Here is a 27,267-nt window from a genome sequence, read left to right on the forward strand (position 1 = left end):
TTTAGCTATCAAGTCCAACCTCTCTACCGGATGTGTTAGGACACTCTAGAATCTGGCCTGACTTAGCTATGACATGAAATGCTTATTATAGCAAGGCACAGAGCAGAGGCAAGAGAGGATCACAATGTTTCCCCTACTCTTCCGTTCCTTTTTTTGTCTTCTTTGCCTCTATCCTTTTTCCCTCCCTCTTCCTCTTTCTCTTCTTTGCCAAGTGGCCACCTTCATTATATTTCCAAATTGTGTCATACAGATCATTAGATTAAAAAGGGCTATTTTTATTTGAAAAGGACATACTCACTTTATCACCAAGCCTCAGCTCAAGCCATTTCTTTTGCCATCTTGGAACAAAAATGTAGCTTTTGTGTTTTGTGTTTGTGCAGTTTCTCTGTTCTATATTCTGTGTTAAGCATCTTATTTTATTATCTCATTTAATCTTTATAACAACCTTTTGTGATAAACATAACTCCATTTTACAGAGAAGGAAACTGAGTCAAAGTAAAATAAAAATATTTAATCTGTTTGATATCAGGTCCATATCATAAATCTCCTTTACTAAATCTAAATATCACATATGAAAAAGAATGTGATAACACATGTAAAGCCTCTAGGCATCCCAAGTAAAAAATATTACATGTCCTATGCTTTTATCTGTTATATTCAGAAAACCTTCTTTTCTTTTACCAGCACAAAGTTCTCAGAAGAAAAAAAGAGAACATGATTTGTAGGGGGCCTGTCTTTTCTGAGATGCACTTTTTATAAGATGAAAGTTAAAAGCTGGTTTCAAGAATTTCTGGATGCACGGTAAAGCACATCTGTTTACAGGGACATTCTATTCAGGAGAAGATTGATTATTGGCAGGTGAAGGTTAAGGGTGAAACTTTAAATTGGCAGGAAGTCTATTCAGAACACATGTTATATGATAGAAAAGTGATTGGGAAGCAAAGGCATATTTGTGATAGGAGTTTGAAGATAATATCTAGAGGTGCACACTTCTAAAGTAACTGACCAATAAATGTACATTGGAATGCAATTAGTCTTTTCCCATCATAATTCTGCTATAGCTAATATCTTTTAATTGTGTGACTTTTAGTTTTACTTTAAATTAATATAGCAGATTATGCCTGTAACATCATACCAAAAAAACTGGAACTCTTTGTATTTCAGATTTCCATTTTGGTTTTTAAGAATAGGCTAAATGTGCCAGCGTTGTTCAGGAAAGTGGGAAGACACTTAGACTGAATAATCTTTGAGCCTCTGCCATCAAAGGAATACAAGGAGATTTTCCTGAGTCCTTGAAACAAACCTGTCTCAGAAATTCTTGCGTACTACGAAGTGGAAAAAGTTGCGTGTATTAGTAACCCTATTTACTGATTGGAAAGACCATAGGACAAAATAAAAAATTAGTTCAGAGTTTTTGTTAATTCTAGCAACAGAACTAGCATCTGACTACAGCAGTTTGTTGCTCAGCTGAAGATTTGGTCAATGCCAACAAAAGAATAGAGCAAAACAAAGAAGAGCTAGAGTAAAACTACACAACAGTAGACGAAATCTACGTCAGAGTCCATTGCTTAAGAACAGACAACTCAATTGTTATGATATAATGTGATTGGATATGTAATAAGACAAATCCCCATCTTACAAGGATACTATTTTATGAAAATGTCTAGGCTTGCTCATGAATTCATTGTCCATCCAGCTTTAGAATGTTTTTTAGTTTATATTCAACAAGAGCCATGTGGACTCTTGCCAGTTCCCAAACTCCACTCCCATCACCAGCCTTCTAACTTTATTTTAGAATTTGATTAGTATGACCCAAAATTTACGGATTTATTTTGAGTCTACCTTTTACAATTGAAACTTTTGATTGAGAAACAAAGTGTGTCTGTTCATTTATTCAGCACAGAGGTTTAGTATTAATCTTACCCACAACAGTTAAACAGTGGCATGTCTAAGTCCCTTAGATTCATATTTTAGAAAATGTAGACATAGTTTCCTACAGGTTTGTACCTGTGTAGTAAACAAAAACAAAAATAAAACAGCACAAGAAAAATTTTACCTTTGAAGATAAAGCGAAGAGCTACATTTTTTTTTTTTTTAAATTAAAAGTGGCTTAGGGCCGGTGTGGTTGCTCACACCTGTAATACTAGCACTTTGGGAGGCTGAGATGGGAGGACCACTTGAGGCTAGGAGTTTGAGACCAGCCTGGGCACCATAGTGAGACCCAGTCTCTAAAAAATTAAAAATAAAAAATAGCTGGGTATGGTGGTGCATGCCGGCAGTCCTAGCTACTCACAAGGCTGAGGCAGGAGGATCACTTGAGCCCAGAAGATGGAGGCTGCTTTGAGCTATGATCTTGCAATTGCCCTCCAGCCTGGATGAGAGAGTGAGACATTGTCTCAAAAAATTAAATTAAATTAAAATTTAAAAAGTTTAATACACTACTGTGCAGGAGTACATGGACCACATATTTAGAGGGCAACGAAGACTAGCTTAGCGGCTACAGGTGACGATGGTGTCAAATGTAATTGTTAATGCCTGTCTTTGAAAATTTGATAGACACATTTGCTAGGGAGAGGGAGGGATCTCCAGAAATACTGCCTTGCCCGTCATCCCAGGCAGTTCCAGTTTCTTTCCTCTCCCTGGCTGAGGGCAGCTGCAGACCAGATGATCAGAAAGCTAGAACGGAATATCCAATGTGTAAGGACATATTTGCTAAGTGGCATTCAGTGCCTTGTTAGAGAATTTTGCAGTCAGCTGCCCTTCCAGGGAAAAGGCACAAATAGAAGGTTCAATGTTTGATGATGGGTGCAGAGTTTGGGAATGGTAAGGGGCTCAAGCTGATTGCTTTCAGCTTTTTTGTTAAATTTGGTTTGAAGGTGAAGTCTAAATGGTATCTTGCTTTATCAATTACTTCTGGAAGCTCGATCTGACTCTCTACAATGTTTTGCCAAGTTTTTATTAATATTTCTTTCTAGATGGTGAGCCAGGAGGAAAGAAGGGAAGCACATGACCCTTAGTGAATCCAAATCTCTGCTAGGGTACAGGGATAGGGTCTTTGTTCCCCAACAGCGCAACACGGTGGCCCGGGGCCTGCTCTTTATTATCCTTGGTGCAGGACCCAGGGCTTCATGCTTCATTCTTCCCTCAACGTGTATTTAACTGTCACTACTGTCCCTACAGAGCCATTAGCTCAGTTGCTCCAAATCGCTAAATGCCAAGAGCACCTCCCTCCTTCTCTCTCTCTCTCTCACTCTCTCTCTCTGGCTCTCTCCCTCCTTTCCTTATTTCCCTGCCTTTGGGGGCAGAAGAAAATGCTAAAGAAAGGCACATCGTAAGTACATAGGATTAATGACAGACATAGCTGAATGATCGTCATTCCTGCATCCTAGGTCTGGATCTATGTATGCGCCAATCAACCCTCTCTCACTTCCATTTATTGAACATACAATACTGGATATGCACTGAGCTCGGTGATTTATGTGTTTTCTTTACAATGTTCCCGAGATAAGCACTCCTATTTGTATTTTACAGAGGAAAGAGCTGAATCTCAGAATGGGTCAGTTCGCTGTCCAAGGCCACACAGCTAGAGAGGTGGTCCCTGGATTAGAACATGTCTCTGTTTGAACCCAGAGCCTGTACTCTCCTGCTCCAAAGCCATATTTGGGATTTTATGATAGAGCAGCAGCTGATACATGTAATTTCTACTACAGTTAAAGCTGAACTTGATAGGGATTTTTCGTACAATACTCAAGCTTAATCTGGGGCAATCATTTCACTTTCTGCCTTAGGGGCATTTTCCTTAAGTTTCCCTCAAAACCCACTGAGTTTCATTTTTTTTTTTTTCGTTTCCTGTCCTGGGTGGGGAGGAAGCTACTGGAGCCAGTGAATGGCTCTAAAGTGGGGTAACTCTAGAGAGGAAAGTGCCTTGAGTGTTCGAACGTCCTGGTGAGTTTAGTAAGCACGCTGACTAGGTTCTTCTGTGGGTCATTAAAGTGGACCAGGCCAGTCCCTGTCACTCTCCCTGAGAAGTCAAGGAATAAACAAGCAAACTATAGAGCAGAATAAAAAATAAAGCAATTGTTTTAAGTGCAATCCATGGATAACCAGTGGTCAACATAAAGGGAAGAAAAGCATTGCTGGAAGAGGTAGCGGTCAGGGAGGCTTCTCGAAGGAGGTGGAACTTAAGCTGAAACTTTGAAGGATGAATATATAGAGGTGATAAGGATGAACTGAGTGGGGCATTTTACACACAGGCTTATGAATGTAGACTTAGAAGGAACCGTGCACATGATGACAAACTCATTTTAAAGACAAGATAGAAAACTAGAGTGGTTAGGGCTGAAAGAAAAGGCTAGCAAGTGGAGATGCTGTGCTGCCCACTTTAGCTGGAAGGAAGGGTAGACTTCTGAGGTGGTGAAGGGGGATTTGGCGGGGAGAAATGGTTGGAAAGTTCGGGCCAAACAACAGAAAGCCAGCACATTAGAATAGGACTGAAATTCATTTTGTGGGTAGTAAGGGTCCATGTGGTAATTTTCAGACTAGAAGTGCTTTGATGAAAGTGATATTTTAGGAAGCTGAGTCTGCAGTAGTAGACAGAATAGGGAAATGGAGACAAGTGGACCGTTTAGGAGGCTGTTGCAATGGCCCACATGTGAGATGATCATTGCACTGGGATGGTAGCTATGGGCCACATGTGGGAGATATTTTAAAGGAAGACTCACAGAATTTGATGACAGATTGGCTATAGGGGAGAGGGAAATATGAGAGAGGAAAAAAAGGCTAACAGGCGAATTCCCCACCTCCTCAGGATATTAAGATAGATTAAAAATAATTTAAATAGGAAACATATTTCAGGACAAATTTTTTCAATAAGATATCTCCTTTCAAAACTTTTCATGGTTCTAACCTCAGTAAAAGGTGAGTTTACCACATGATCATAGACTTAATTTCATACACGAGCCTCCTTCTCCCCAAAGTCAATAATGGTAAAAGTAACCATCTATTTAGAGTCTGGTTTTAAAAATTTTAATCCCCTTAAATTTGCTTCATGCTCTCCACACAAAAATATTGCACAGGGGAAAAAAAACCAGATGGCCTGAGCTGACCCTTTGGTTGGCCTCATCTATGTGGCGATGGTTGGGGAAATCTCAATACTATATATAGCTCAGTATCAGAAATCTTGCTTTATGGGTTTTTTTGTTTTTTAGACGGAGTTTCACTCTTGTCGCCCAGGCTGGAGTGCAACGATGCGATCTTGGCTCACTGCAACGTCCACCTTTCGGGTTCAAGCAATTCTCCTGCCTCAGACTCCCAAGTAGCTGGGATTACAGGTGCCCACCACCATGCCTGGCTAATTTTTGTATTTTTAGTAGAGATGGGGTTTCACCATGTTGGCCAGGCTGGACTTGAACTCCTGATCTCAGGTGATCCACCCACCTCGGCCTCCCAAAATGTTGGGATTATACGTGTGAGCCACTGTGCCCGGTCCTAGGATTTTTAAAGAATAAACCCATTTTCAATATAAAACACAGAAGAAACAAACTTCTAACCCTTCCAATATGGATACATAATTAGGGAAGGAAATAGGAAATGTCCCATTTGCCACTTGTCTCTACTATTATGATGGAAATGGCTACAACAATCTGCATGAAATCACTGACATTTTCTTAGAAGGAAAACAGAGTAGAACCCTTCTAGTTTCCTGATGGAGGTTCCCACTCATAATCTACCATGGATTCAGTCAATACCTGGACTAATGTATTTTGGTATTGCACACCAGCATAAAAATGAATTTTGTCACTTTCACAAATCAAGCTTTCAGATCACTTTTCACCTCTAAGAAGTATCACCTTAATGCATACCAAGTGCACATTTCAGATCTCCTCAACCTCCGTTATTTTTCGCTTCTCTGGAAGGGATATCCCCTGTGCTCAAACACTTTCACAGCTGGTAGAATGCTGATGGGAACTTCATGTGTATTACCAGCACAAGTGCTGTCAGGAAGAAACCAAATGTCAAACTGAGGTATGTAGAAGTCACCATAGATATGTCTCTGCATGTTTACCATCTGGGACAGTAGATTTTGATTTTGACAAGAAGCTGGGATTGCCCTGTGGGCACTGTGTTTTAAGCAAGCCCTTTCAGTTCACGAAGTAACTTCACATTACCCTGTTATGGGGTCAAAAACACGGCTGCCGTTTCAAGGTGTGAATTTATTATCTCTCCACACTTCCTTTCTTGTTTCCATCCTGCCTAATCCTGTGTACAATTGTTTTTTCAGGGGAATTGTCCCATATCGTCAAAGTCCTGTCCAGGCAGCCCTGTGATCGATCTGCAACATTAGGGATGTATGCTGGTGGGGTACTCGTTGCTAAATGGCACCTTGCCTCTGTTAGATGCCATCACGCCACATCTCAGGGAGGAAAATCCGATCTGTGAGGAGGCACTTGACTTTCTTGTGAAATATTTCTGCAGTAGTGAAAAATGGCATTGGTAGTTAGCACCATGCATGCTATATGCCGTCCATGTAGTTCTAATCCTGATACAACATGAGATATTAGTTTGCCTTTCTGTCTTTATTTTTTAAAACCTCATTTCCATTGTAAAGCCAAAATGGAATGACTGGAATTCCAAGACTTCAGCTTATGAACTTGGATCTATTTTGGTTATGTAATATTGGGAATCAGATAATACTCAGCCAGAATAACTGCCTGGGTATTTATGAGGATAATTTCTCATTGAAGGAGAAGTTTGAGAGTATAACTGGAGAGCATTCTGAATAAAAATTAAAGACCATATTAAAATATTGTTTTAATCTTAACTTTTTTAAAAAAAGGATTTTAAAAAAATTAACCGCATGGTTGCAAAAATATGTATAATGCAACTTGAAACAATTTTACAGGCATCTTTATGCAATCGAATACTAAAATCACAAAGCACTAGCCATAAATCCTGTTATTCAACCTACCAAACAGCTCTTATTTCGGAACAGCTTATATACAATATTATTCATAGAATCTCTCACCTGCAAATGGGGAGGATAATGCTAGGTTTCTCTGCCAAATGTGAACATCCAGTAGGAGCCAGAATCTCTGCATACCACAGGTATATGAACTTTGCTATGGGAGGGCAAGTATATTAGGGTAGCAGAAGTCTCATTGGCTCACCTATCTTGCTAGAAAATTTGGAAAACAAAAAATTTCACGTTTTGATCCCTGTGAAAATAGAGCCTGAATTGAAAGGCCTTTTTTTATACTACAAATTAAACATAACATATAAACCCCCTTTTTATATTATAAATAGTTCAATTCAATTTTGGTGGGTTCTTTTGGTAGAGCCGTTACGGCTACTCACTTATATGATGACAAGTCATTTTATGTTGCTCAGGCACCAGATCACTATTAATTTCCAATGACTAGTTTATAATTAAATCCTTTCTGTTTGTTTATAACCAAACCTGAAAATCTATTTACGTTTAATTAACACTTCACTTAGCCGGTCTAAAACCTATAAATGTAGTGACTCTTAATGATCCATTACAGAGATGCTACTTTAGTCTTCCATGACTTGTAAAACTTTCACAAACAGATCTGCAAATCAATTACCTCCATCTGCTTTCCCTGCAGCTGCAAGAGGGCTATGTGAAAGAGCATTTTCCTCCTTCTTCCTTCTCTGCTTTTCTTCCAGCTCTAAGCATTTTTGTTTTAAAGCCGACCTAGCGGCTGTTCAGAGGGTAGCCCCTTCTCTTAAGGAGTTTCCAAACTTTAGAGTCAATCTCCAAAAATATTTTAAAACACCCTTTGCTGTGTCATAAATCAGACATAATCTACCTTGCACAAATCGGTGAAGAAAGCATTTCCATCTCTGCCAGCAACTCAGTAATAGACCCTTCAAAGAATCTTTATAAATTGAGCAGTAAAATGCAACAGTTTGAAAGTGAATTTTAATTTTGAAAGCTAAAATAAATCCTTTCTCAGCCTTATCTACTCTCTACAAGCAAGTTACACCTCCTGTTTTGAGTATACAATGGGGATATGAAAAGGTACAAATGTGGCTCCCAAAGATATTTTCTTAGCTACACCTTCAAAAGCAAGGCATGAGGAGTGTTAGTTCTACAAAGACAGCCAAGCATCAAGCTATGCTCACTGTCATCTGTCAGCCGTACAAAAGCAGCATTGATAGGACAGCAACAACTGGCTTTGACAAGTGTGCCGTGCTAGCATTCCATTCAAAACTATGCTAAAAGAGAGAGGGGGAGAGAAGCATTCAATGTCTTTTACTTTACCTGAAAAAAAAACTGCTTTTCTTGTGTCTGCTGAAAATGAATTCCTCCTTTTCCTCCAAAAGCAAAGTAGTTCTATTGCCTGCGACTCTCACTTGGAGAAGACCACACAGCTCCAGCAAGGCAGCCTTCCTTCTCTTAATCCCCACTCGAATGTGATGACACACACTAACCCCAACCATCTGTTGAAACACGTCCTCAAGCACTCAGCACAGTGGTGTGTCAAGACGGGCTGCCCAATCCAGTTGCTGGGGCTGGGTGTCTCTTACGGATTGGAGGCTGAGGGCAGGGCTGAAACTGGAGGTCTGAGAACTCCCAGTCAAGTAACCTGAGATTTTCGGAGAGAAAGGACGGCTATAAAAAGAGAAGTGGGAGGTGCTACAGAGAAGGTGGAGGGAATGAATTATTCTGATGACCAGTTGTGCGTTACTTTTCACAACTCCTCGTGCTCCCCCTGGGATGATGGGGACCCTCAGTGGGATGCACAGAAACCCTAAAAATTTTTACTGCCCACCTATGGAAGGGCCATCTTCTCAGCAAGACGTTTTCCCTTCCATAGAAGATAAAAGATTCATCTTGACTTGCTGATAAAGGGTTAATGTAGGAGTAGTTGGCACTGAAATGTGACATCTACATTTTGAAATCTAAACTCCTACCTTCCTTTGATTAGATCGTGGCTGCCTCCAACATTCCTGGCAAGGAGGGGGTGGGGGCGCAGCTAAGAGCAGAAACTTCTCTATTCCCACACACAGCTCTTCACTGTTTGCCACAGGCTGAACTTCAGAAATAGTCAATGAAAATCATTTTCGTTTCTACTCATGTAAAATAGCACGCGCTCCCATAGATAAAGGTGGCTTTTTTAATCACTTGCTGCTTTCACAGACATCTCTTTGTAAAAGCACTTTGGTACCAGAGGGCTGCACTCTGTCATTGATTATTTTTATTGGCTTCTAGTTAATTGCACTTATAATGTCCATATAGCTCAAACAGCTCATTAACAATTTTGCTTTGAAATGTTTTCAATTTTTGGTCATTTCGATACCTTCTTCTTAGGTGCATTTTTTTTTTTTTGGTTTTCTGAACTGTTTTATAAAACTAAGTACTTTGACAGCAATCTGAACCAGAAAATGGCTATACTTGTTACAGTACTATAAGAAGATATCTGGAAATCAATTAATTGCCACAAATCTCACAATTTCAAAAATTCCATCAGATATCTAAGGAATTTTGATAAACTGAAAGAGAAAATAGGAATTTTAAATACTACCAACTCCCTGACAGTGTCTGTGGGAAGCCAACATTTTAAGTATTGCAACTTTTGTATTTCTTTGAACTGGGAGGGGGATTGTTTAAAAAAAAAAAAAAAAAAACTCTTAAACTTGCCTAATGCCTTAAAATTTAGACTATAAATAGTTATCTAATATATGGCACGCTAGTATCACAAGGAGAATTATTTCCGTTTCTAGCAACATTGATTTGACTAGCTTGTGTTTTTCTAGAATTTTTTTGTGTGGTATTATATTAAGATACTTAAAAATTATTCCTGGTGCAATCTTCTGAAGTACAAAATTAGAAAACTAATTTTTCTGCAGTGCATTTTTTTCTTATAATTGGGTTATAAAGAAGAAGGAGGGAAGAAAAAGAATCAGAAGTTAGAGTCCTGATTCATTTGCTCAATTGCTTCTCAGAAGTGATTATGAGGTGTCTGTTTCACAATATATCGTGTATTCACTAAACTACTCCTAATCGGGTAAGTCCAGATACATAATCAACACAAACATTTTCAACAATGGCAAGTGGCACAACAGGGCTCTAACTTCCCTTGGGCATCATAAAATTTTTAATAGTGCCAATTATTGTAAGGTTTTTTTTTTTCCTGTTTTGGCGGGAGGGGGGTTAATCCAACCAGACCCATGTCTGGAAATCTGGATTACCTCAACTGCATAGATTTTGAAGACCCCAGAGACATTATTAAGGTAGTTCACATTCTCTTAAACTGTAAATTGAGTTACAAAAGTAAAACCTAAGAAACTGTACAGATGTGGAATCAAGAAGCTTTATCAACCCTGTGCTTGTAACACACCGTCTATGAGGCGTTCCCAAATGGGCCTGGTTCTGACCTACATTATTGTTTAAAGTGTTTTTTAACACGGACATTTTATTCTATTATTAATTATAGATCTTTTCATTAAAACTCAGTCACTGCTTCCCTTTTATTGATAACTTCAGCTATTTACATGATTTAATACTTGCTTTAAAATAAAAAATACAGGGATGCAATAGATGTGGTTGTTTGCTATGATCTTAATACTTCCTTCTGCAGTAGCTGTAAATGCTACCTTTGGAAAGTATTGTAAGAGTGAGTCCACAAAGACACATTTTTCGTTGTTGTTCTGAAATGCTTTTGTTAGGGAAAATCAACGCAAACAAAAACCTGAAGCTGGTGCTGCAGGATAAGGTCCCAGCTCCCCTTCTCTCTGAAGCCTGCTTTAGTGCTCAGCAGAGTGTCAGTTTAGAAGTTAAGAATTTTCCATTACCTCCCTTCCTTTCTCCTTGCCATCTGCAAACAGTTTATTTTTTAAGAAAAAAAAAGTGAAATTGATTCTGTCTTGAAAGACCTAAACCTAAAATACAGCACATTCTAAAAGATGATATGCCGAATTTTCAAGTACATTGAGCAGGGCGAGGTTGTGTACAGAGTGAAGCGCTTCATCATAAGAATTAAGTAAAGACACTCCTAAAATGAAAGATTAATTGTAGGTAACGGTGATATTGAAAAATAGCCCCTCCTATTCTGTTCCCACAGTTAAAATGTCCCTTTACTTATTAGCTCCAATTAGTTTCCATGGTAACCGACCAGCCCTTGTAAACCCCGCACTCTGAGCTTCACTCATCTTTGTCTAGACTGAGCTCACCAGCCTTCTTCCTCCACAGATGGCAGTTTAGCTGAGTCTATATCTATATCCATATCTTTTGCACACACATAACTGGCACATAAGTGCCCACATTCACTTTATTACTTGCACAATGGTGGCCAAGGGAGAATGGAAGTGGCATTTAATCCCCCAGCTACAACGCGTGCATCTGCTGCCACACTAATTTTTTCCCCCTCTTGGTTATTGTTTCTTCCAGTCTTGTTCTATTATCAGCTGTTTGCTGCTCGTAATTTCTTTTCAGGGAAGCCAATACAGTATAATAAAAACCTCATTAAACAGAAACACCTATCAGCCTCGGAGAAAGCCCTAAACTCCCCTTTTTTGTTTAAAGAATCATTAAAGTGAAAAAGAAAAACCACTTGTTTGTCATGCTTGAAAAAAAGAGAACAAAGCCAACATAAAGGTTTACCAAGCCAGAGGGCTAATATGAAGATTTAATGCACTTAAGACACCGTGGTTCTTTCCCCCTTGAGCTGCCTATTGGCCAAGAATCCCAACTTGAGCACAGTAAACAAATGATCAGGGAGGCGGAGAGAGCTGGCCCCTCCACACACTTGGTGCGGAGGGAGGTGATGGGGATCTGCCTGCATCTTTGTGGTCGCAGGCTGCTCTGTGCCACCGTGCCAGTGGGGGCCGGCAATACTGCTGGATTCCCCCGAAGTCAGCTAGTGTGAGTACGGAAGAAGTGAGTGGGGAAGGCCTTAGGCAAATGCTTGAAATTGTGAGAACTCAGCAAGCCATGGGCTGTTATAATTTGTGCTGACTTTAGCTCTTTGGACACAAGTCACTTTTAATTCAGTGTTATTTTGAGGTAAACCATCCCTTACTTATAAGAACTGGGAAGATGTCCACAGTTTAGGAAGCCAATCTTTTGTGATGGCCATGTTTAATCTTGGTAAAAGTAAGTCAAAATGGTAGCATTAGATTTCTCCTTTTTGTATCACCTCTGCTACCACTATTTTTCCAACATGCAAATAATGATTGCAAATAAGATTCCCTCAATTGCAATGATGGAATGTTTTATTCTTAAAATAGTTTCCGAGGTTAGCTTCTGAGCTCATCTGTAATCTAAATATTAGAAATAGAAAAGAAAAAGTTCTGATCACCAATATATATTATATCTGATAGGATATAGGAACCTGTGGTGCTCCTTATACTGACACTTTCGTTTTTTTGGATGATTCCTAAACCTAACCTAACTTCCTTCAGTTTTGTCCTTTAAATAAATGACAAATGACATCTAAAGTTCCATGACACCAGAAGCACGTATAACTATTAGCTCATTGCCATTTGTATCATAAAGTGCCCGTAGATACACAATAAATCTTGTAACTTGGAACATCCTACATATCTAAATTACTCCAGGCTACACAGCTTCCAATATTCTCTTATTCTCTTCCAGCTAAACTTTACGGCCTTTATTTACATTGAACCAAGTCATTCTCAGAAAGAAAAGGGAAATTATTGCTTGTTAAATGAATTCACATGCAATGTAGCAAGCATTAGGCTTGCTCATGTTTGCAGTGACTGCATAGCTACATGGGAGGTGGCACTGGAGCTAGTGGTAGTGTTCATCTCAGACGAATAGTTTCGTCACTGAAGTGAAATTCCCTCCAGGAAATACAAGCCTAAAGCATGCTGAAAAGGGTTGTGTAGCTGCACTGTAAATAATTTTAGGAGGGCAAGGTTGGGTGGTAAATCACTTAGGACAAAACAGTGACCCACACACGGAATAATTTAATGAAAGATCATAGATTCAATAGAATTGTGACAAACAGGATAGTGAAATCTTTAGAAACCTATTCTGAATCCATGTCTGTGGAAATTAGTGTTTGGGGCATCGGGCTTCAGTCTTCATTTTAGCAGATAATTAAATTTATGAGACATAAAAATAGAACATATTGATATCAAGTAAGAGGAAAATGTGAATTTCGGCAGTAGGAGCTCAAGGTTTTGTTTGATATACCTGGAGGGAGGGTTGAGGGTATTTGACGTGTATATACCCTAAACCTAATGAGTCAAATAATTATGTTTCATTTGTAATAAATACATTCCCTGATTAAAGTGAGTAGTATGAATGAAAGTGGAAAACCGAATGCAGCCATAAGTATCACACGTGTCTCAGAAATGCAGTAGAACTTTGCTTTTGGAAGGAATAATAGACAAAATCAAATTTCTTTCTTTTAGAGAGGAGCAAAGTGAGGCCCAGGAAGGCATAAGGGTAACATCTCAGTCATTGGTGGAATTGGGAATACACCCCAAGATTTAATCCATTAGCTCTTATAGCTTTCTCTCAATAATAGCATGTACTTTTATTAGAAACAATATTCAGAATGGCAAAGACTCTCTTAAACTGGAGTAGTTATGTTTTCTTGGCGCTATATAATTTGAGAAGTCAGTGTGAATTTAGATGCACAAAATACCTTTAGATACGCAGTATTTATTCTTTTTTATGCCTTTATGTAGTATTTCTTCTTTAAGCCATCAGAGTGCTTAAAAGGCATGAGAATTGTTAGGCAGACGTAATAATAAATAATAAACACAACAGAGCTTTACTTAATAATTATTAGATAATGTGATTTTTTTTTTCTTATGCCACATTTTATTGTAAAAAGTAGAATAGATCCCAGGGGATACATCACTTCCCTTTCTTACTTTTATGTATTTTTTTCAATATTTCAGATTTGAGATTTTGGGGTATCTCAATGAGATTAATGCTATATAGATTTTGGAAGAGACAAACATCTCGTCCTGAACAGAAAATTTTTCTTGCTAGACAATTAGAATACAGGGCAGGAACACGCCCCACTTATTTACCTAATGTTTGGGAAATTAACAATGGCGTATTGCTCCTCCACCAGGATCGAGTTTTAAAAAGTAACACTGCTTTTCTGACATTTATTTGAAATTTTTTAATGTAAAGCTAAATCTCAGACGAGTTGAAGAAATAAAAACTTTAGCAGCAAAATCATAATCATTGAACCAACACAGCAGAAGATAATAGAAAGATGGATACAAATGGCAAAAGAAATACTATTAAAAAACACAAACAAAAAACTGTTAGTGCAAGAAAAAAAGGAGAGGGAAAAGTTCTTTCTTTTAGGCCTCAAAGCCAATTTATTTTAAAACCTTAAAACTCTTTGGGAGCAGAAACTGTGTCTTATCATCTTTGCATCCTTTCTCTCTAGAACTTAGCACAATGCATTTACATGGTAGGTCTTCAACAAAAGTTTCCAGTGTTAGTGGGTTGCTTGTCTTGGGAGAATTTACACGTGCTGCTTCTGGAACGACATGTTCAGCCTGTCTAAAAAGATTAAGTAACTTTTGAAATCAGTTTGCTGTAGGCTCTTACTTCTGAGTAAACTACTTGCTAAGTACATAGCTCTTCAGAAGCAGGATACAGTGCCTTGACATACTTTCCTTTCTCATTTTAAGGAAGGTAATGTAGGTCTAGTACTCACTCAACACTACCAGGAAGTAAGTACTTGTGTAAAAGTTTCTGAGTAACATATGGAAAACAGCTGGCCACTCAAACTTACTACTATTACTGTCTATACCAAGAAACCAGGGCTTACAGATGTTTAAAAAATGTTCATTTCCATGGATATAAAGATGTTCTTTAAGTCAGCCGCGATGTCTGGTTGCTTACTCAGTAGGCCGATGTATTTCCGCAAGCTAAATGGAAGCTTGGATTGTGTTAGATTCTTTTAGGAAGATATCCTATGTATTGACATTATTTACCTATCTGTATGGTAGTCAGTCATCACACACTAGGATATGCTAAAAAACAACTTTATAAAATAGAAAACTGATATTTTTCTCTTGATAGTTATAAAATGTAATTTGCTTATTATTTTGACAACCATGATTTTTTCAGACTGTCAAAAGGGCAGTGACAATATTTTTGCAGTTGCTTTCACAGACAGATTTGTCAAGTACTTTCCAACGAACTTAAAAAAAAAGGGCACCCCTAAGTGAGTGTTAACTCTTTCTTATGTTAAACAGCTCTTTCTAGTTTAACTTAACAAAAGCTTTGATTTCAAGCGTAAATATGTCAGAAGCTGAAGTTGAAGTAGTTTATTTCCCCTCTGCTTTGCATAAATGCAGATTTTTAATTAATGGTTTAATTGCCTTTAATGTCATCAGTTACAATATTAAAGCCAGAAACTCTAAGACAATACACCTTTGAGGTTCATTACCATGGTTATTATTTATTTTGAAAACAAACAGAATTAATCTAAAACATCTATTCTCTAAAAGAACTTTTTGGATTTTATTTTTTAAGTATATTAATTTTCTCCTGCTGAAGGAAACCTTGCAAACATTGGCATAGCTTTTAATGGATTATAAAGATATTGTTTGTTGTTCTTGACCATTTATTCCCCGGCATATCCCCCCAAAATAACTATTTCTTCTTCCAAATTTTTACCATAATAAAAATAATAATAGCTAATAATTTTGGAACTCACTGTGAATGAGACTTTTTAATGTATTTACCCAAGTTATTTTCATTAACATTCACAATACTTCAATAAGGAAGGTCTTAATAGGATCTGTATTTTACAGACAAGAGAACTGAGGTTTAGAAATATAAAATGCTTTACTTAAGGTCAAACATCTGGCAAGAAGCCGAGCCTGAAATGGAACTCCTACCTTCAGAGTTTATCTCACTAATGAATGTGTCCTTTATTAAACTCTCTAATTCCTGTTTATAAAAATTTTAAGGTGGTAAAACCATCATCAAAAGTCTCTATTACTTTACTACAGCCTAACTGTCCTCATGTTATTTGCATGATTATACAGTAAAAGGGAGAGATTTCTGCAAATTGTAGAAATAACTCCCCGTTTTTGCTCTGAAATGAGAGACACAAGTGAAGGCTAAAGAAGAATTTTCCTATAACTATCTGTGTCTTGCATTCAATGGGAGGGGTCTCTTTTCTGCACCACACCAGCCCAGTGAAACTGGAACGCTTGGACCCAGCAGGTGCTTAGGTGATATTACACAGCATTGAGACAGGAAAGTCCACCTATCTACCTTTGAGATCCCTACATTGGGGACTTGGTTGCCTTTCATTTCTCGAAGCCTCTACATGTTTTGCAGGGCCTACTAGCTACATGTATTTGATTTTTAAAAATACGGCAAATATCCCCGTGGCCGTCTTAATCATTTCTAACTCCTTTAATTAATCCCAAAGGAATTTAAGTTGGCCTCCATCACTTTCTCAGGACAATATCATGAGTTCTAATACCCAAAATATGTTTGATATCTGTTTAAACCACTGTGAACTCAATCATGGGATTAGAAATTAGATTTAAAAGTACCAAAAGGGGTCGGGCGCGGTGGCTCATGCCTGTAATCCCAGCACTTAGGGAGGCCGAGATGGGAGGATCACGAGGTCAGGAGATGGGGACCACCCTGGCCAACACAGTGAAACCCCGTCTCTACTAAAAATACAAAAAAAATTTAGTCGGGTGTGGTGGCAGGCACCTGTAGTCCCAGCTACTCGGGAGGCTGAGGCGGGAGAATGGCGTGAACCTGGGAGGCTCTGGGCAACAGATCGAGACTCTGTCTCAAAAAACAAAACAAAACAAACAAAAAAACAGTAGCCAAAGGGTAAATATAAACGGTTACAGCATTTTTAAAAAACACTATCTACAGCTTTAATTTTTTTTCTCTGAAATATTTTGTAAATGATTTGTTGCTGGGCGCGGTGGCTCATGCCTGTAATCCTAGCACTTAGGGAGGCCGAGATGGGAGGATCACAAGGTCAGAAGATGGGGACCACCCTGGCTAACACGGTGAAACCCCGTCTCTACTAAAAATACAAAAAAAATTTAGTCGGGCGTGGTGGCACGTGCCTGTAATCCCAGCTCTCGGGAGGCTGAGGCAGGAGAATCGCTTGAACCTGGGAGGCGGAGGTTGCAAGTGTGCCGAGATGGCGCCACTGCACTCCAGCCTGGGCGACAGAGGAGACCCCTTAAGTAAATGATTTGTCGAAATAAGTTAAAACATTTTGATATGGTACTCTACCTACCACTATTATTACCCTGCCAATATCACCTAGGATATGAATTTAAGTTGCTTATTTTCCTAGGATAAATACTTCATTTTTCGGAGTCTCCTTTATTGACCAAATTTTTAAAAAATTGCTTTTCCAAAAGAAAATATATCTGAGACACAATTTTTAAAGTATCTCGATGGACTTAGGAAAGTATACTTTAGCATTTAAGCATGAAGTCAATCATAATTTCTGTTTGTTTGTTTAGAGACAGAGTTGCTCTGTCATCCAGGCTGGAGTGCAGTGGCGCTATCGGCTCACTGCAACCTCCGCCTCCAGGGTTCAAGCGATTCTCCTGCCTCAGCCTCCCAAGTACCTGGGACTACAGGCATGCGCCACGACGCCAGGCTAAATTTTGTATTTTTAGTAGAGTAGGGGTTTTGCCATGTTGGCCAGGCTGGTCTCTAACTTCTGACCTCAAGTGATCCACCCACCTCAGCCTCACAAAGTGCTAGGATTGCGTGTGTGAGCCACTGTGCCAGCTGAATTAAATATTTTCTAGAAAGAGTCATGTGAATAAATGTAGGGTCTTTTTTTGGAGAAGGTAAGTTAAAATCAAATAAATCAGTAGACTTGAATTCAAGAGACATTTATTTTTAGAGAAAAGCCCTCTCAGGGCATCTGCTGGTATAAAGTTCCAAATGTCCCACATGTGGAGAGCTCACAAAGGAAGAAGCTTCCAAATTCCTATTTTCTGATCATTTTTTACAACAGAAACATTAATCAAGTATTTGTATTTTGCAACTTTGGAAAGCAAAATCTTTAAAAGGACAACTTAGTGTATTTTATTATTGGCTTAAATGCTATGGTTAGCTACTCTTTAGTGTATTATGTAATCACAATTATCAGACACTAAGCTCAAATAGTCAGGGTCCCTTTGTCATAGATAGCCATGGCTGCAAGGCAGGAATCAATCAGGAGAGAAATGTAGGATTAAGTAGAAAAACACACTGGGCTCTACATTAATGAGGGCTGTTTGAACCTCATTAAAATGAATTCAATATAATATCAAACTCAAAATAGAAGCCCAACCTTCTAGGGGAGAGAGAAAAAGACTGCTTAGACATTCTTTAACGAAGGGACATTTGGTGTTTGAAATTGTTCTGGTGCTTCTTCTCATCCACACTCTAAGTCTCTGAATTTGAGGCCCTGAGAATTGCTGTGAAAACCTTGGAATTCTGGCTGGGTACTGTCTCTGAATTTGAAGCCCTGAGAATCAAAGTCTCTGAATTTGAAGCCCTGAGAATCGCTGTGAAAACCTTGGAATTCTGTCTGGGCTCATGCCTGTAATCCCAGCACTTTGGGAGGCTGAGGCGGGTGGATCACTTGAGGTCAGGAGTTCGAGACCTGCCTGTCCAACATAGCGAAACCCTGTCTCTACTAAAAATACAAAATTAGCCAAGCATGGTGGTGCATCCCTGTAATCCCAGCTACTTGGGAGGCTGGGGCATGAGAATCACTTGAACCTGGGATGCAGAGGTTGTAGTGAGCTGACATTGCACCACTTTACTACAGCCTGGGTGGCAGAGTGAGACTCCATCTCAAAAACAAACAAACAAACAAACAAACAAACAAACAAACACAACCTTGGAATTCTATATGATCTGAGAGTGATAAAGTAGACATTTGGAGGCCTGTTCTTAACAGAAAACTGATCTTAACAGCAAATTCTTAGCATGGTTGACTCTCTCTATTATCTGAGATTTTTCTGATGAAGATTTAGCTGGTTTAATAGGTGGTTTTAAAAATGAAAAATATTTGCCCGTTATTCCTCAGAGAAGAAATTCCTGACGCATGATGAGGGTATTGGAGCTAGCATGGAAGAGGCACTGCAAGGAGGGTAGAGGGCAGGGATGGTGGGCGAGGCAGGAAGGGGAGTGGAAAGACTGAAGATAAAATCTTTAGCTATCCCCAATTAGGATCGACCTTATCACTAAGCAAGGGAAAAAACTCTGAGACTTCTTGTGACATATTTAGTACTGCATAATTTAGTTATAGGACACATCAATCAGGCTTCTGACACTTGTCTCAGAGATAACCACATTTCTAACATCCTGCCATTGGGAAAGGGTTTTCATAGTCTCTAGACACCAGGAATCCAAAGTGACTAGGACACTCTGTGTTTTCTACATTATTCATGCAAGATTTAAAAATATAAATTAGCCTAAAGTTCATGTTAGCAATATACTTTATAAATATTCAGTCAGTTCCCAAAGTCTTGCTGTATACCCCTGAAAATTAATGCACTTTCAATTTATAAATATTCAGGTGGTTTCCAAACTCTTCATATATAACCTGAAAATTAATGTGCTTTCTCATCTCTCTTAGCTTTCTTCTTTAATTCTCACCTATGCAGTAGTGTCTGGGGACCAGATATTGCAGACTCCTGCTGGTGATGAGGGAGGAAGATAGGTTGGGGAAAAGTTTCTGGCACATTAAAAAAAAAAATGAGGCCAGGTACCATGGCTCACCTGTAATCCTAGAACTTTGGGAAGCTGAGACAAAAGGATTGCTTGAGGCCAGGGGTTTGAGACCAGCCTCGGCAACATAGTGAGACCTAGTCTTTGCAAAAAGTTCAAAAAGTTAGCAGGTCATGCTGGCTTGCTCTTGTAATCACAATGGTTTTCTGTTCTCCTGGCATGAAATTATTTTTTCTCTCCAATCATCATGAACTGCCAAGTCCAAATCAAGCCTGTAACTAAGACTACATCTCCTCCCACCTAGCTGAGCTCTCTAAGTCATCAAGACGCCGGTTACTTAGGAGGCTGAGGTCAGAGGATCACTTGAGTCCAGGAGTTCGAGGCTGCAATGGGCTATAATTATGCCACTGTAATCCAGTCTGGGCAACAGAGCAAGACTCTGTCTCAAAACTCAAAAAAAAAAAAAAGGAGACTGCTATAACCTAATACTTCCTTGTGGAATATATTGTGTGTTTACGTTTGAAAATGTATGCTTGTAACCAACAAATACGTAATGCAATGTAATTGTACCACTCACATTGTGATTATAAGATTTATTAGAAATAATAATTTCTAGTGCACAACAGGGAACATGGGCTAGAAATAGGACACATGTTTAAGTTCAATAACAAATATCTTTTTCTGAATCTTTCAGAGTGCTTCTGGGTCAGTGAATGTAATAGAATTTGTAGATACTACAAATGGCTAAATTTGAGTCTATTTGTGGTTGTAAAGCTTGGGCCTGTTGCAGAACAAGGCCACGTGCAGCTAAGGGAAAGGACATATGAAAAGTGTCAAGATGGGGAGGTAAGCAGGGAAAGGGGAGACAGAGAGAGAGACGAGGGGAAAGAGAGGGAGAGAAAGATTAGAGTTTGAGGTGCACTAATTAGAGAAAGTTCAGAATTCAAGTGGATTGGCAAGAGGCCAGGAGTCATGGTGCTCTAGAGAGCTTGGCTAGGTGGGAGGAAATGGAGCCTTGGTAACAAGCGTGGATTGGACTTGGGGATTCATGATGACCGGAGAGAGAAAATAACTTCATGCCAAGAGAACAGAAAACCATCGCAGAATCTGGAAGAGGTGTGTGCATTTGCTTAAGTAGTATACGATGGCTGTCAAGCCAGCGGCTTTCTTCTCTCTGCCTTGATTTTAAGCCCTTTCCTGGAAATGGTGGGTAAAGACTAAGAGGACCAGAATTTTAGTACAGACTGAATGAAGTGGCATTCCTGGGCAGGAGCTCAAGATGAGAGCAGCAAGCGCTGTTCTCCAGTTAGGCTGATTCCAGGAGCTGGGAGTGAGGGCCAGTGTTTAACATGCTGGCATGTTTCCAGAACATACACACTTTCCTGTTGCCTATCTGTAGAACTCCTATTTATCCTGGAAAATCCTGCTCAGGTACCACTTCTGAGAATATTCTCCACCCTCATAGACAGAGACAAGTGTGCCTTTCTTTTTTCTGCTTATTTTATTCATACCCCCATTATTGTATTTAATGAGGCAGAATCTGTGCACACCGTTGTCTCCTCAAGACAGTGAACTCTTCGAGGGCCAGAGCAGTTCTTACACTTTTGGGCTCCTCAGTGTGTATGGCAACGAATACCCACCTGCAAAGGGGCTTTCTGAGGGTCATAAAATCAAAAAGGTGGCAGCCTATGACAGTTATCTCACCCCTGGGGTTGGCAGGAGTGGAGTTTGTGGAAGACAGAACGTTGTGGATAATAGAGCTGCTTTGATATTTTTCAACTGTTACTCTATTGGGACTACTGCCCTAATTATGAGAGACTGATATAGAGCATAATAGAAAGGTAAACGTGCACTAATTTGGGAAGCAGGTAATCTTAGTTCTATTTCAGTCCTGCTACCAGTTGTTTGAGTGAGCCTGGGTGAGTTACTTTACATATCTGGGCCTTGGTTTTCCCATCTGTAAAATGAAGATGTTAGAACACTTCGAGGTCCAGTTTAATGTCTTCTGCTATGCTTAAGGACCCTCTGCTAGGCAGCCACATACTATTGAAGTGTGGCTTCCAGATTTCCCAGAAGTAATCCTGAGAGCCTTCACTTTCAGGCAATTCCTATATTTACTTCATTCTGATGTTGCAGACCCAATGTGATGGGAGAAGTGCAGATGGCCCAGATTGCAGAGCTCTTTTTCCTTTTTTTCTTTTGAGGCAGGGTCTTGCCCTGTCACCCAACCTGGAGTACAGTGGCATGATCTTAGCTCACTGCAAGCTCCACCTTCCAGGCTCAAGAAATCCTCCCACCTCAGGCTCCCAAGTAGCTGGGACTACAGGAGTGCACCACCACACCTGCCATATATATATATATATATTTTTTTTTTTTTTTTTTTGATAGAGACAGGGTTTCACCATGTTGTCCAGGCTGGTCTTGAACATCTGGGCTCAGGTGATCCTCCCATCTCGGCCTCTAAAAATGTTGGGATTACAAGTGTGAGCCACTGCACCTGGCCACTTGCAGCACTCTTAAAACCACAACTCTTGAGTTGTCTTTGAGCAACCTGTTGTGCGATTCTATAGAACTGTACTCCTTGCTGGTCCTTTAAGCATGAGGCTCGCCCTGCTGACAGTCTGTGAGGGGTCATGACTCTCTTGAAATGTATCCTTTATTGCTTCTTTTCCTGTATCTTAGTAGTTGGGGAATCAGCATGGACCCAGGCAGCATGCAGAGGTTTGTGTTAGCTCTGGCATTTTCTCTGTTTAGTGCAACAGATTTGATGATCTCCCAAATCCTTTCTGTGCAAACATGCTGTGGTTTCAGGCAAGCTACCGAGGCCTGTGTGCAGGATGGATTTAGAGGCCTGCCAGGAGGCTGCCACAGGCACTGAGGCGCGAGGTGTTGAAAACCTGAATTGGGGGGTTGGCAGTGGGGATAGAAGGGTGCAGATGGATACAAAGACCATTTGAAGGAAAAATCAACACAATTTAGTGACTAACGGGAGATCCTGGATGAAGAAAGTGAGTGAAAGATGACTACAACCTTTCAGAGTTGGGACTGTGCTAAGCTGGCTATGTGGCTTTAAAAACTCACTCACACTCCTTGGGTTTCAGATTCTGTAAATTAAGATAACTGGTGAAATGGGTACAATAGTAAAGCAGTAGATGGGGATTGTTTTTGGGGAGGAATTGTGACTATGTTAAGTAAGAAGTGATGGTGAGGTATTCCAGTAGAATTATCCAAGAAGAATTAGAATTCCCATCTCCAAGCTCAGCAGCGAAGTGTGAACTAAAAATACAAGTTGGGTGACGGCGTGTGGAAAGCGTAAGCTTCTTGGGGAGGAAGAATATAAACAGTAGGTCCGTGCCCAGGGACCAGTTGGGAAGAAGCACTTATTTTTGGCATGGAAGAGTCCAGGAAAGTTTTAGAAAACCCGATTGCCTGTATAATCAAGTATTAAGAGTTGTCCAAAAAAAAAAAAAAAATCTGGGTAGTTTGTTCTCACAATAAATTCCCCTCCCCTCCCCTCCCCCCCCCTTTTCTTTCCTGGATGAAGTTTGCTCTTGTTGCCCAGGCTGGAGTGCAGTGGCACCATCTCGGTTCACTGCAACCTCTGCCTCCCAGGTTCAAGTGATTCTCCTGCCTCAGCCTCCCAAGTAGCTGGGACTACAGGCGTCCGCCACCATGCCCAGCTAATTTTTTGTATTTTTAGTAGAGACGGGGTTTCATCATATTGGCTGGGCTGATCTCAAACTCCTGACCTCAAGTGATCCACCTGCCTTGGCCTCCCAAAGTGCTGGGATTACAGTGAGCCACTGTGCCTACCCAAGCATCTTTCTTAGATTCCCCTTTTATCTTGGTTTCTTTGTCTTTATCTCTTTGTTTCTGTGTTTTTCTCTTTCCTTTTACTTCTGCTTCTCCTCCTCTTCTTTTTTAAATTGTAGTATACACATACGCATAACAAAATTTACCATTTTAACCATTTAAAATTGTATAATTCATTGACATTTAGTATATTCATTATGTTGTATAACCATCTTTACTACTTAGTTCCAGAACATTTTTATCACCCCAAAAGGTAACCCCAAACCTATAAAGCTATACTTCCCATTCTCCCCTCCCCACAGCCCCTGGCAAGCACTAATCTGCTTTCTGTCTCTATGAATTTACCTATTCTGGACATTTCATATAAATGGAATGTAATATGTAGTCATTTGTGTCTGGCTTCCTTCACTTAGGATAATGTTTCAAGGTTCATCCACATTGTAGCGTGTATTAGTATTTCATTTCTGTTTATGACTGAATAATATTCCATTCTATGGATATGCCACAGTTTGTTTATCCATCTGTCTGCTGATGGACATTGGATTTTTTTTCTACCTTCTAACTATAATAAATAATATTGTTCTACATATTTGTGTACAGGTTTTGTGGGGGCATATATTACCCTTGGGCACTTACCCAGGAGAGGAATTGTTGGGTCATATAACAGTTTTATCTTTAACTTGTTGAAGAACCATCAGACTGTTTTCCACAATGGCTGTATCATTTTACATTCCCACAAGCAATGTATCATGGTTCCAATTTCTCCATATCCTCATGAATGCTTATTATTATTATTATTATTATTATTATTTTTGAGGTGGAGTCTTGCTTTGTCGCCCAGGCTGGAGTGCAGTGGCGTGAGCTCAGCTCACTGCAACCTCTGTCCCCCGGGTTCATGCCATTCTCCTGCCTCAGCCTCCCGAGTAGCTGGGACTACAAGTGCCCACCACCACGCCTGGCTAATTTTTTGTATTTTTAGTAGAGACGGGGTTTCACTGTGTTATCCAGGATGGTCTCAATCTCCTGACCTCGTGATCCGCCCTCCTCGGCCTCCCAAAATTATTATTTTTAAATTGTAGGCATCTTGTGGGGTCCCGAGGGTATGTCATTGTGGCTTTGATTTGCATTTCCTTGAGAGCTAATGGCACTGAGCATCTTTTCATGTGCCTTACTATCTAGTTCCAGAACATTTATTTATCTTTGGAGACATGTCTATTCATGTCCTTGCCCGTTCTTAAATTGGGTTGCTTGCTGAATTGTACAAGTTCTTTATATATTATGGATATTCCCACTGGGCTTATCCTTCAGAGCCCAGCTCAAAAAGGGAAGTGGGAGACATCCCACTCTACACATTTGCGTACAAGGTTTTGGGTGAACATGTATTTATAGAAGATCTGAAGTGGGAGACGTCTCGCTTCCCTTTTTGAACTGGACTCTGAAGGATAATTGGAAGTTAACTTGGTGACTAGTCCTGAGAAGACCTTTCCAGGCAGAGAGTATAGTACGTCCCTGCTGTATTTGTCATCTTGGGCTGCCATAACAAAATCTGGTAGCATAGGTGGCTTACATCACAGAAATTTATTTTCTAACAGTTCTAGAGGCTGGAAGATCAGGAGACCAGCATAATCGGGTTCTGGTGAGAGCACTCTCCTCCTGGCTTGTAGACAGCCACCTTATCACTATGTCCTCACATGTAAGGGAAAGAGAGAGAGAGAACCCTTTGGTGTCTCTTCTCACAGGGCACTAATTCCATCTTGAGGACCCTGGCCTCTTGACCTAATCTAAGCCTAATTAGCACCCAAATGCTCCATTTCCAAATACCATTCCATTGAGGGATAGGGTTTCAACATGTGAATTTGGAGGAACAGACACATTTAGTCCATACACTTGGCAAGGCTTTGTGGAGGAAAGGGGCGTGGTAAGTGAGGCCCTGAAGCTAGTTCTCTGCTGGATCCTAAAAAGCATTGAGGAGGCTGGTGAGGCTGGTGGGGGCCACACAGGAGCATGAAGAGCAGACCTTCTCAGTCCTTGTCTTGGGTAGAAATCACCCGTGATCTTGTAAAAATGCAACTCTGATTCAGTAGGTCAGGGAAGGAGTTAAGATTCTACACTTCTAATAAATTCCCAGGTGATACCAAGGACATAACCACATCGAAGTAGCAAGGACATAAAGCTCCAAAGAGCCTGCTAAGTACAGTAATATTTTCTAAGAGAAAGAAAAGTTATTGAATGGTTTTCAAAAGGAGAGTGATAAGATCAAGTTTTTGAAAGATCACTCTAGTTGCTCAGTGGGAAAAATACTGGAATGGGACAAAAAATTGGGGGAAAGAGTTAGTAGTTGAATTGATTATGGTTAAGTAAATTAAAGTCTGTATATTCATGTGACAGAATGCTCTATAAACACAATGGTTATGAAAACATTTTCATGACATGGAAAAATATTTGTGACATAATACTAAATAAACAGAAATCAAAGTTATATATACAAATTGGTTTCAATGTTGTATAACAATGTGTGTATGAAGAAGCAAATGCAACAGTTTGTTAACAGAGACTCTTGGGAGGTTGGATGATGGTTGATTTTTTTTTCCTTTATTTATATTTTTTCCTGTATCAGTTCTACCATTCTCATTCTGATATCTTATTTGTTTAGATTATTTTCCAAACAGCCACTGAACATTACTAAAGTTGTCAAAAACCTGAAGATTTGTATCTGTGAATCTTAAATAAAACTCTACAAAACCGCAGCTCTAATACAGTAAACAGAAATCCTGGTCGAGCTCATTTCCTGGCCCCTCTTACGGTACCATGCTGTTGCTGGTTGTCGATTTCACACATGCAATTTCTATCCATTCAGAGCTGACAGCTTGGATTTCCCCCTCCATTGTAATAGCTGTTCTCTCTCCTGGCTTCCCCAGGCTTGCATTTGGTAACCTTTGCCCTTTTATTTGGTACGAGCCAAAATGGCATCTTTGGAAAACTAATGTTCCAGAGAAAATGGTAGCACGAAGCCATATAACCTACTGTTCTTTTTCTTTCTGTTTGTGAAGGTTATTATTAGAGCTCATTTTAGAGAATTTCAAATCCATTCAAAGTATCATGGGTTTAAATTTTTCTAATGGAAGCAAAGCTTTTGATGTTTGGGTTTAGAAAGCTGCCTGGTCTCTTTAGAGTTCAAATTTTCATACATTGGAACAATTGATCAAAGACTTTATTTTAGGACAGAGAGAAAAGGCAATTTACCTTACCTATAGTTGTTTTGTGTTCTCAACATTATTATTACACTTTTTTTTTTTCTGAACTATCTCCCTGTTTGAAGATCTACTTTTTAACTAACATATTGGCTTCATCTTCTTTTTGATCAGTCTGATAAACCATCTGGAAACAATTGAGAGTGACGTCACAAGTCCAGCATTATGATTTCAATGTAGGATCAAAGAATAGAAGGGGAGAAAATGAGGAGTGGAAAAGCTCGATTTAACCTTTAGTACAGATAACTATCAGGGTATGAAAAGGCAAGAAAACATGACAAAATGAAAGGATTATTGATGGGCAATAAAGGAAGCGTAGTAGGTTTACCTTGAGATTTCACTGAGCTAATATACTGGCTCTCATTTCTATGTTTATTGTAGGAAAAAGAGAAAAACACTAATCCAGGGATAGAGCTGACTAGGGATGCCCAAGTCAAAAAGACTTTGTAGCACTGGGCTTGGCAGAGGGTCCTGAAGCTAAATGCAGAAGACTGCGGGCAATGTCTT

General features: G+C 39.6%; 1 protein-coding gene across 2 annotated transcripts in view; it reads right to left on the bottom strand.

Moving 5' to 3' along the window:
* The window catches only part of SULF1 (sulfatase 1), a 201,515-nt gene extending 193,061 nt beyond the window's left edge, over positions 1–8,454 (bottom strand). For both annotated transcript variants that reach the window (XM_058444283.1, XM_058444282.1), the window contains exon 1: positions 8,285–8,454. The gene's annotated coding sequence lies outside the window, so the exon portion shown is untranslated. The remainder of the gene's footprint in view (positions 1–8,284) is intronic.
* Between the last annotated feature and the right edge of the window lie 18,813 nt (positions 8,455–27,267).

This window comes from Hylobates moloch, unplaced genomic scaffold, assembly GCF_009828535.3.
Source record: "Hylobates moloch isolate HMO894 unplaced genomic scaffold, HMol_V3 SCAFFOLD_9, whole genome shotgun sequence".
NCBI lineage: Eukaryota > Metazoa > Chordata > Mammalia > Primates > Hylobatidae > Hylobates > Hylobates moloch.